The sequence below is a fragment of the Callorhinus ursinus genome, unplaced genomic scaffold (genome assembly GCF_003265705.2).
Source record: "Callorhinus ursinus isolate GAN/ISIS: 27379988/994484 unplaced genomic scaffold, GSC_fseal_2.0 scaffold68, whole genome shotgun sequence".
Taxonomy (NCBI): domain Eukaryota; kingdom Metazoa; phylum Chordata; class Mammalia; order Carnivora; family Otariidae; genus Callorhinus; species Callorhinus ursinus.
Window position 1 is genome coordinate 521,935 of NW_027397130.1, and position 8,613 is coordinate 530,547.

Below are 8,613 nucleotides of genomic sequence, written 5' to 3' on the forward strand. Positions count from 1 at the left end.
GCATCGGGGGGACGCAGACACACAAGTTCTCCCTCCGGGGGCCCCCGCTCGGCAGCTGAGCTGGGCACCAGGTGTCAGTGTCAACATGCAGTTACTGCCTGGGATGGCACCGCTCCCTGGGCTGTTCTGTCAGTTCTCTGACAGACGGGGAGCCGTCCCCAGCCCTCCATACCAGCCCTTCCTTCACGCCACGGGGAGACAGAGTCGCCTCAGCACCCTGAAGCCTCTTCACCCTCCAGGTTCAGCTGTCCCGTTAGGGTGCATCCTTCTCAGGAGCCCTTCGCCCCTCTGGGCCCGCAGGTGATACCAGAGCACCAGGAGCCCACTCCCCGCTCTGCCACCAGTCACCGGCCCTCCGCGGCTCCTGCGGCCAGACCTCCTCACCAGACTTGTAGGTACCAGAGATGGTTTCGTGAGGTGGGCCCCTGACCTCCCTTCCGTTCTTTCTGTAACAGGCATTGGATCGACGACAACACTTGGGGAACTTGTACTGAAATTCTGATCCTCGAAATGGATCAGAGAATGCTTACAAAGTTCACAGAGTCGTAAAGTAGGAAAGAACAGAGAGAATCAACAGTCGGAAGCAGAATTGCCCTGAGCTGCCCCTTCCGGAGAAGGCCACTCCTGGAAAGCCTCTGCCTTCTGGGATGAGGTGGTTCATTTTCAGCAGCATTATCGTGACTGTTCAGCTTTTTAAAACTCATGAACATGTTGGGACATACCTCAGTTGCCCAAAGATACTAATTTGTATTTTTTGCTATTATAAACCTTTGGGAAACTAATCCTCGTGCACACATCTGCACACCTGTCAGATGCATCTGCCACCCTCCCTGCTGTGATTCTGTCAGTGTGTCTGCCCAGCATTGGCCTCCTCACAGCCTCTCACCAGGACTGGGTTCCAAGCACAGGCGCTGTAATCTTCAGTGGAGAAAAAAGGTCTCCAGTCTGGGCCGGTGGAACATTTTGGAACACCTTTGCTGGCCATCTGCATTTAGCCTGTCAACGGCTTATTCAGGTCTTTCCCTGTTTCTCTGTTGGTGTTTTGTCTGTTTGTAAGGACTTTTTCAATAATTACCCCGTCCTTTTTTCTACTCGGTGTTTATTTCAGTTCGAGGGTTTCTGCTCAGCTGTGTCTGTATCTCGAGTGTTTATTGTTTCTGGTATTGGCTCATGATTACGAAGAGCCGCACGTTTCGTTGGGCACTGTTCATGGGCTTTGTTTTCACAGCTCACTCATTGAAAGCGATTCCCAAGCGTGTAACGAGGCAAGGGTCTTGCCTTCCTGCAGCACAGACTCAGGCACTGCTCACACCTCAGGCAGCCCTGATCTGGTGTCCTGTGGCTTAGCATTTTAGCACTCTTCAAAGTGTTCCAGTTTGGAAGAAAAACTATGCAGTTGGCCTATTGTAATGCCATTTATCAATTGATCCACTGACTTGGAATACTACTTAATGAAGAACAAAGTTCTGGTTATGTGGCTTTGCTAATACGAAGCATTTTTTCTTCCAAATGGACTTTAAAGCATCTGGAATAATAGCCTAAAATAAAAGTATTTTGGTGGCATTCGGCTCAGGTCATGATCCCAGGGTCCTGGGATCGAGTCCCGCATCGGGCTCCCTGCTCAGCGGGAGCCTGCTTCTCCCTCTGCTTCTCTCTCTCTCTCTTTCTCATTAATAAATAAATAAAATCTTTAAAAATAAAAAAAAACAATGATTCTCAAGTGCTGCGGGACAGAGTGTGTGAGGATTTAATCAGTATTTTCTCTCCATCATCTCTTCATATGGTGGCACGTGAATGCGCTCATGTCCATACGTGGTTATTTGTAAATGACAGCGCGCGGTCCGGCTTGGAGGGGAAGAAGCTCTTTTTGTTTTTTTTTAAAGATGACTTTTTTTTTAAAGATTATTTATTTTGAGAGAGCGAGAATGAGAGAGAGACAGAGAGAGCACATGAGAGGGGGGAGGGTCAGAGGTAGAAGCAGACTCCCCGCTGAGCAGGGAGCCCGACGTGGGGCTCGATCCCGGGACTCCAGGATCATGACCTGAGCCGAAGGCGGTCGCCCAACCAACTGAGCCACCCGGGCGCCCAGGGGAAGAAGCTCTTGAGTCTTGTGTCCTTCCTGTGTTCTGTTTGGTTTCAAAATGGTAACTATTTTACAACTTGGGAAATGGGTATTACTAAAATGTGGTTTTTGTATTTATCATGCATGGGGCCTGTTGAACTTCTTGAATCTGTAAAATTATGGCTTTCATCAAATTTGTGAAAATTTCAGCCATATTTCCTCACATAATTCTGCTATTGGTGTCTCTCCTTTTGGGAATCAGGTACACATCTGTAACACCTCTTCTGTTGTCTCTCGCTGGTCATTAGGCCTGTTCATATATTTTTAAAGTAGTTCTTCCTTTTTTTTTTTAATAGGGTAATTGTTATCTATCATTGACTCTCACAACTAGTGACCTATCACTGCCCATTCTGCTTTAAAGCCTGTAACCATGTTTTTTTATTTCAGATGTATTCGTCCGTTCTAAAATGAGTTTCTGATTCTTAGCAAACCTTATTTGCTCATTTGAGCATTTTTTCTTACACCCTTGTACGATTTATAGTGCAGATGTTGATATGTTTTCCTTTTATTCTGAGTAGGAGTCCCATTCATGTCTTGTGCGTCCAGCACTTTTCAGTTGCGTCCTAGGCATCACAAATGGTACGCTGTAGATACTTTGTATTGTTATGTTTCTCTGAGGAATACAGATTTTTTTTTTCTTGTTTGAAGCATTTAATCTTGCTGAAACCATACTGCATGCTCAGCCCCCATCGGCAGGTGGCAGGGCGGAGGGGAGTGGGGAGCCCTGAGGCACTCACCCAGGTTCACACCACTGGGAGTGGGTGTGCAATTTTGTCAAATGGTCTTTCTGCATCTATTCAGGTGATCATGTTGTTTATCTTTTATTCTGCTTATGTGAATCACATTGATTTTCGGTGGTTTGACCAAGCTTGCAATCCTGAGATAAACCCCACTTGACTTGGTCATGGTGTGTTATCCCCGTTATTATTCGGTTACTGCTGAATTCAGTTTGCTCATATTTAAAGATGTATTATGTGTACAAGATAACACTTGCATGTAACTTAATTTTTTTTACACTGTCCTTGCCACATTTTGGTATTGTGGATTTCAGGTTAGTAATTTTGTGGTTTGGGCATTAATTTTAAAACCATTTGCTTTATGCAATAGCCACCAAAACATAAATGTACACTGGATTCTAACCAAAGCAAAAGTGTGCCCGAGGGGCAGGGGGCAACAGCTAGTGAGATGAGATGTTCTTACAGCTCTGCCCAAGAGAAGGCCTGCCATTTCAGCCCAGCCATGGCTCTGACTGGGCCTCCCAGACACCTGCCACACCGTCTTCACATGGGCTGAAGTTCTGGCACCAGCAGGATCTTTAATGGTGGTGAATTTCAGGCTTCTGGGTCATGTGAGCTGATGAGACATGATCTCAGAGCCTCTCATGGGCAGGTGGAGGTAGTGACGGTCCAGGGTTTGGCCAGATACCATGGAAGATGGTGTCTCCGGTGACCTGTGACTGCAGAAGATCACAGTATTTCCTACCTGTTTAAACAGAAGAGGGGCTGACATGTCTAGCTGTCAGCTTTGGTGCTGACCATGCCCTGTGCCCTCAGTATCCACTGGATATGCCCTTTAAGATTGCTCCATCCCAGCAGACGAGCTCACTACCATTCCATGATTGTCTAGGTCATCTTATCCTGTAAGCAGAAATAAGAGCTGCCGATGAGACTAACTCATTTATTTGAATATAAGAATGTACAAGATTTCTGTTCTCAAAATTGAGACCAAAAATGAGTTACTTGTCTAAGAATAGAATTATCTGCCCTTACTCCCTGTTAAAATCACTGTTTCTGGGCCGCCTGGGTGGCTGTCAGTGAAGCGTCTGCCTTTGACTCAGGTCATGATCTCAAGAGTTGTGGGATTGAGCCCCACATTGGGCTCCCTGCTCGGCAGAGTCTGCTGCTCCCCCTGCTTGTGCTCTCGCTCTCTCCCTGTCGAATAAATAAATCTTAAAAAAAAAAAAAAATCACTGTTTCCTGTTAAACATCGTGCTGTCTTTTGAAGGTCAGTGCATGTATCCCAGAGGACAGCCCTCAAGGACTCAGGCACCTGGAGGCTGAAGCCCGCCGGCAGCCCTGTAGCCTCACAGAGACCATGTCGTCACACCCCCAAAACAGTCGACACCGTGATTCAAGAGGACGTCAAGCAGCCCCCCGAGTCTGCTTTGGGGGGTGGGGAGGGGTGGGGAAGCTCCAACGAAATTGCAACCATATGCTGGCGTTGGAATATAACATTGTCCTTGGTGTCCACAGAACAGGGTTCTGGAGTCACGGCTGTGGCTGGGATGGGGCTGAGGCACAGATGCCCCACGGAGGGTCACTACTGCGTGACTGTCACAGTCTGGGTGTGTCTGAGCCCACAGCCACTGCCACGGGCGCCTGGAGCTCAGGGGGCACACCTGGCAGAGGAGGTGAAGGGAGGAGGCTCCCCCCGCGTGTGTGTCAACCCTGGAAGCTGGAGGGTGGGGTGCATGTGTCTCCATCTCTCACCGGAGTCCCCAGGGGCCCTTGGGGAGCACTGCCGGAGCGGAAGCCGGGGCAGCGGCTGCTGGGACTTGCCCCTACAGGCCCCTAGCTCAACATGTAAATCGTACCGTACTCCACCTTCTTCCAGGGGAAACCGTTCTGTTTCTTTTTTAATTTTGGTAAAGTACACATAAAATTTTAACCATTTTAGAGAGTACGATTCATGGCCTTAAGTGCATTCACACTAGTGCAGCCGTCACCTCTACCTAGATCCAGAGCATCTTTCTCCCCCCAGAACGGAGCCTCGGAGCCGTCCCCGCCCGGCCCTGTGGGCTCGCCTGTTCTGGATGTTTCTGAGAAAGGGAATCGCCATGTGTGGCCTTGGTGTCTGCTGCTCTCTCTCAGCGGAGTGTTTCCAGTTCATCCACGTTGTGAACACTCTGCTTTTACCGCAGGGTCTCCAGGGAGAGGAGGGCGGGAAGAGCCACGCTGGCTCCTGCCGTGGACGAAGCACTTAGTCTCCAGCTTCCAGAGCGACCGTGGTGTCCGAAGCCCCAGCCGCAGCCTCGGGCCCAGGCCAGCGCCGCCACCCGGACACACACCTCTTCACTGACCCAACAACTCGTGGGGGTAGCTTTTTAATGCATACAGAAATGTGGCTACACTGCACGTGCGGGGGTGCACCCAGTTTTGTGTTTTGACAGCTGCCACCCCCACAGTCGGGACACAGACGTCCCCTTACCCCGCAGAGGCCCTGCTGCGCTCTCCCTTCCGGCCACCCCTGCCCCAGTGCCCAGCAGCCACTGACTGAGTCCCGGAAATCCTACAGGATGGGAGTCTCCTGGGGCTGCTGGGACAAGTGGCCACGACTGGAGCAACTTAAAAGGAAGTTACTCAAGTCCGAATCGTGTCAGCAGGGCCGGCAGCTGTTGGCTGGGAGGGGCTGGGGCCGCTGTGGTCACACGGCTGCCCGCCCCCCGCGGCCGGTTTCCCTCTCAGGATGCCCACGTCCCAGCTGCAGAGACCCTGCCTCCAAGTGAGGCCACGTTCACGGGAACGAGGGCAGGGCTTCAGCGTGTCTGGGGGGACGCAGTGCACACAGCCCCCCGAGGCAGCCCCCCTTCCTGTGCGTCCCGATAGCTGGTTCCTGTGCTTGTGAAAGCAGCGCTCCGTGACCCCAACCCCCGCTAAAGAACATCTGTCTCTGGATCATAAATGACGCTGCTGTGAAGATCCGAGTGGAGGTTCTGGGTGAACAGAGTTTCCATTTCTTTAGGGTCAGTCACCGGCGGGGGTCACAAGGCTCAGCCCTGTTTCCAGAGTGCAGGGCTGCTCGGCGCGCCCACTGACGGTGGCTCTTCTAAGGCCTCAGAGCAGCTTTCTTCTTCCATGTTTGGTGGAACTCGTTAGTGACGTCACATGGGCCTCACGTCGTCTGTATTGTTACCAAAGCGAAACCCCCACCGCAGGGTGGACAGGTCAGCAGCCAACTGTCTCTGCTTTCAGGATTGCTTTACCCCCAAAATACCACCCCACACAGAGCCCACTGCCACCCCCCATCTCCCCGGCCCTTGGGAACCTCTGGTCAGCCTATTCTAGACGGACCCTATAAAACCGTATCATCGGGCGTTGTGTGTCTAGCTTCTCGGACGGAACGTGCGTGTTGAGGTTTATGGGCTGCAGCCTGTGCGTGACAGACCACGGTCGCTTACCGATCCCCTCTGGCGGACGCCTCAGTTGTTCGCGCCTCTCGGCTCTTACGAACGTGCCGCCGTGAGCACTCCCGTACGAGTTTCTGTGTGGACGCGAGTTCTCATTTTTCTTGGGTTCAGACCCCAGGGTGGCATTGCTGGGTCCCAGGGTGATTCTGTGCTTCCCTTTCTGAGGAGCTGCCGGACTTTTCCGCGGCAGCTGCACTACCTCACACCCCCACCGGCCGGGCGTGGGGTTCCCGTTTCTCCACAGACTCGCCGACACTTGATGTTTTCCATTTTTTACATGAAAGCCGTCCCAGTGGGTGTGAAGTGGTTCGCATTTCCTTAATGATCAGCGGTGGAGCATCTTCCCACGTGCTTGTGGTCGTTTCTTTGAAGAAAAGTCTGTCGTAGTTCTTTGCACAATTTTTTTATTGTGGTAAAATATACATAACAAAATTTATCATTTTAACCATTTTTTGTGTACTGTTCAGTGGCATCAAGTACGTTCACAATTCACGCTACGGCCACCACCACCATCCCCCTCCAGAGCTCCTCATTGCCGCAAGCTAAAACTGTGCCCGTTAAGCACAAAGCTCCCATTTCTCCCGCCCCTCAGCCCTTGGTGGCCCACCTCACCTGCTGTCTCGGGCGTCGGCTGCCAGGACTCGTGAGGAGCCACACAGCACTTGTCCTTTCGCGTCCATTTCCTCAGCACGTCCCCAAGGTCGGTCTCTGCTGTAGCAGGTGTCAGGACTGCATTTGTGCACTTTTAAGTTGGGCCGACCTTCTGTGGGGTTGTAAGCGTGCTTAAATACATCCTGGATTCTAGACCTTTATCAGAGACGTGATTTGTAAATATCCATTCTGTAGGCTATCTTTTCACACTCTTGATGATATTCTTTGATGTATAAAAGTTTTATTTTTTATGAAGCTTAATTGATTTTTTTCTTTTGTTGCTCATACTTCAGGTGTCAAACCTAAGAATCTGTTGCCATATCTGAGGTCATGAATGTTTATCCCTGTATTTTCTCTTCTAATAGTTTTAGAGTTTTAGCTCTGGTAGTTAGGTCATTGATCCATTTTGAATTATTTTTTGTATATGAAATGGGGTAAGGTTCCAGCTTCATTCTTTTGCATGTGGTTATTCATTTGTTTGGGTTTTTTTTGATGTTTCCTCTTTATTTTTTAAAGATTTATCCATTTATTTTGCGAGAGTGAGAATGAGAGAGAGAGTACATGAGGGGGGGAGGGTCAGAGGGAGGAGCAGGCTCCTCGCCGAGCAGGGAGCCCGATGTGGGACTCGATCCCGGGACTCCAGGATCATGACCTGAGCCGAAGGCAGTCGCTTAACCAACTGAGCCACCCAGGCGCCCTCATTTGTTTGGTTTTTTAAAGATTTATTTATTTGAGAGAGAGAGCACAAGTAGGGGGGAGCAGCAGAGGGAGAGGGAGAAGCAGGCTCCCCACTGAGCAGGGAGCCCGATGCGGGACTTGATCCCAGGACCCTGGGACCATGACCTGAGCCAAAGGCAGATGCTTAACCGACTGAGCCACCCAGGCGTCCTGATTATTCATTTGTTGAAGATGCTATTCTCTTTTCTTGAATGTTCTTGGCACTCTTGTTGAAAACCCATTTGCCGTAGTTGCTTGGGTTGATTTCTGGACTCTGTTCTATTCCATTGGCCCATGTGTCTACCCTTATGCTAAAACCACACTGCTTTGTAGCTTTGTAGGAAGTTTTGAAATTAGGAAGTATCAGTTCTCCAGCTTTTTTCTTGTTCTTTGTCAACATTGCCATAGCTATTTAGGGCCCCTTATATCCTTAGGAATTTGAGGATTGGTTTTTCTCTTTCTACAAAAAGCCACTGGACTTATGATAGGGACTGTATTGAGTCTGTGCATTGCTTCAGGGAGTAGTGCCATCTTTTTTTTTTTTTTTTAAGATTTTATTTATTTATTTGAGAGAGCGAGAATGAGAGAGAGAGAGAGCACATGAGAGGGGGGAGGGTCAGAGGGAGAAGCAGACGCCCTGCTCAGCAGGGAGCCCGATGTGGGACTCGATCCCGGGACTCCAGGATCATGACCTGAGCCGAAGGCAGTCACCCAACCAACTGAGCCACCCAGGCGCCCGGGAGTATTGCCATCTTAACAATATAAATTCCTACCTGGGAACACAGGAGCACTTTCCATTTTTTCGGGTATTTGTAATTTCTTTCAACAGTGGTTTGTAGTTTTGAATCTACAAATCTTCTACCTCCTTGTTTAAATTTACTCCTACGTAGGGGCGCCTGGGTGGCTCAGTCGTTAAGCATCTGCCTTCAGCTCAGGT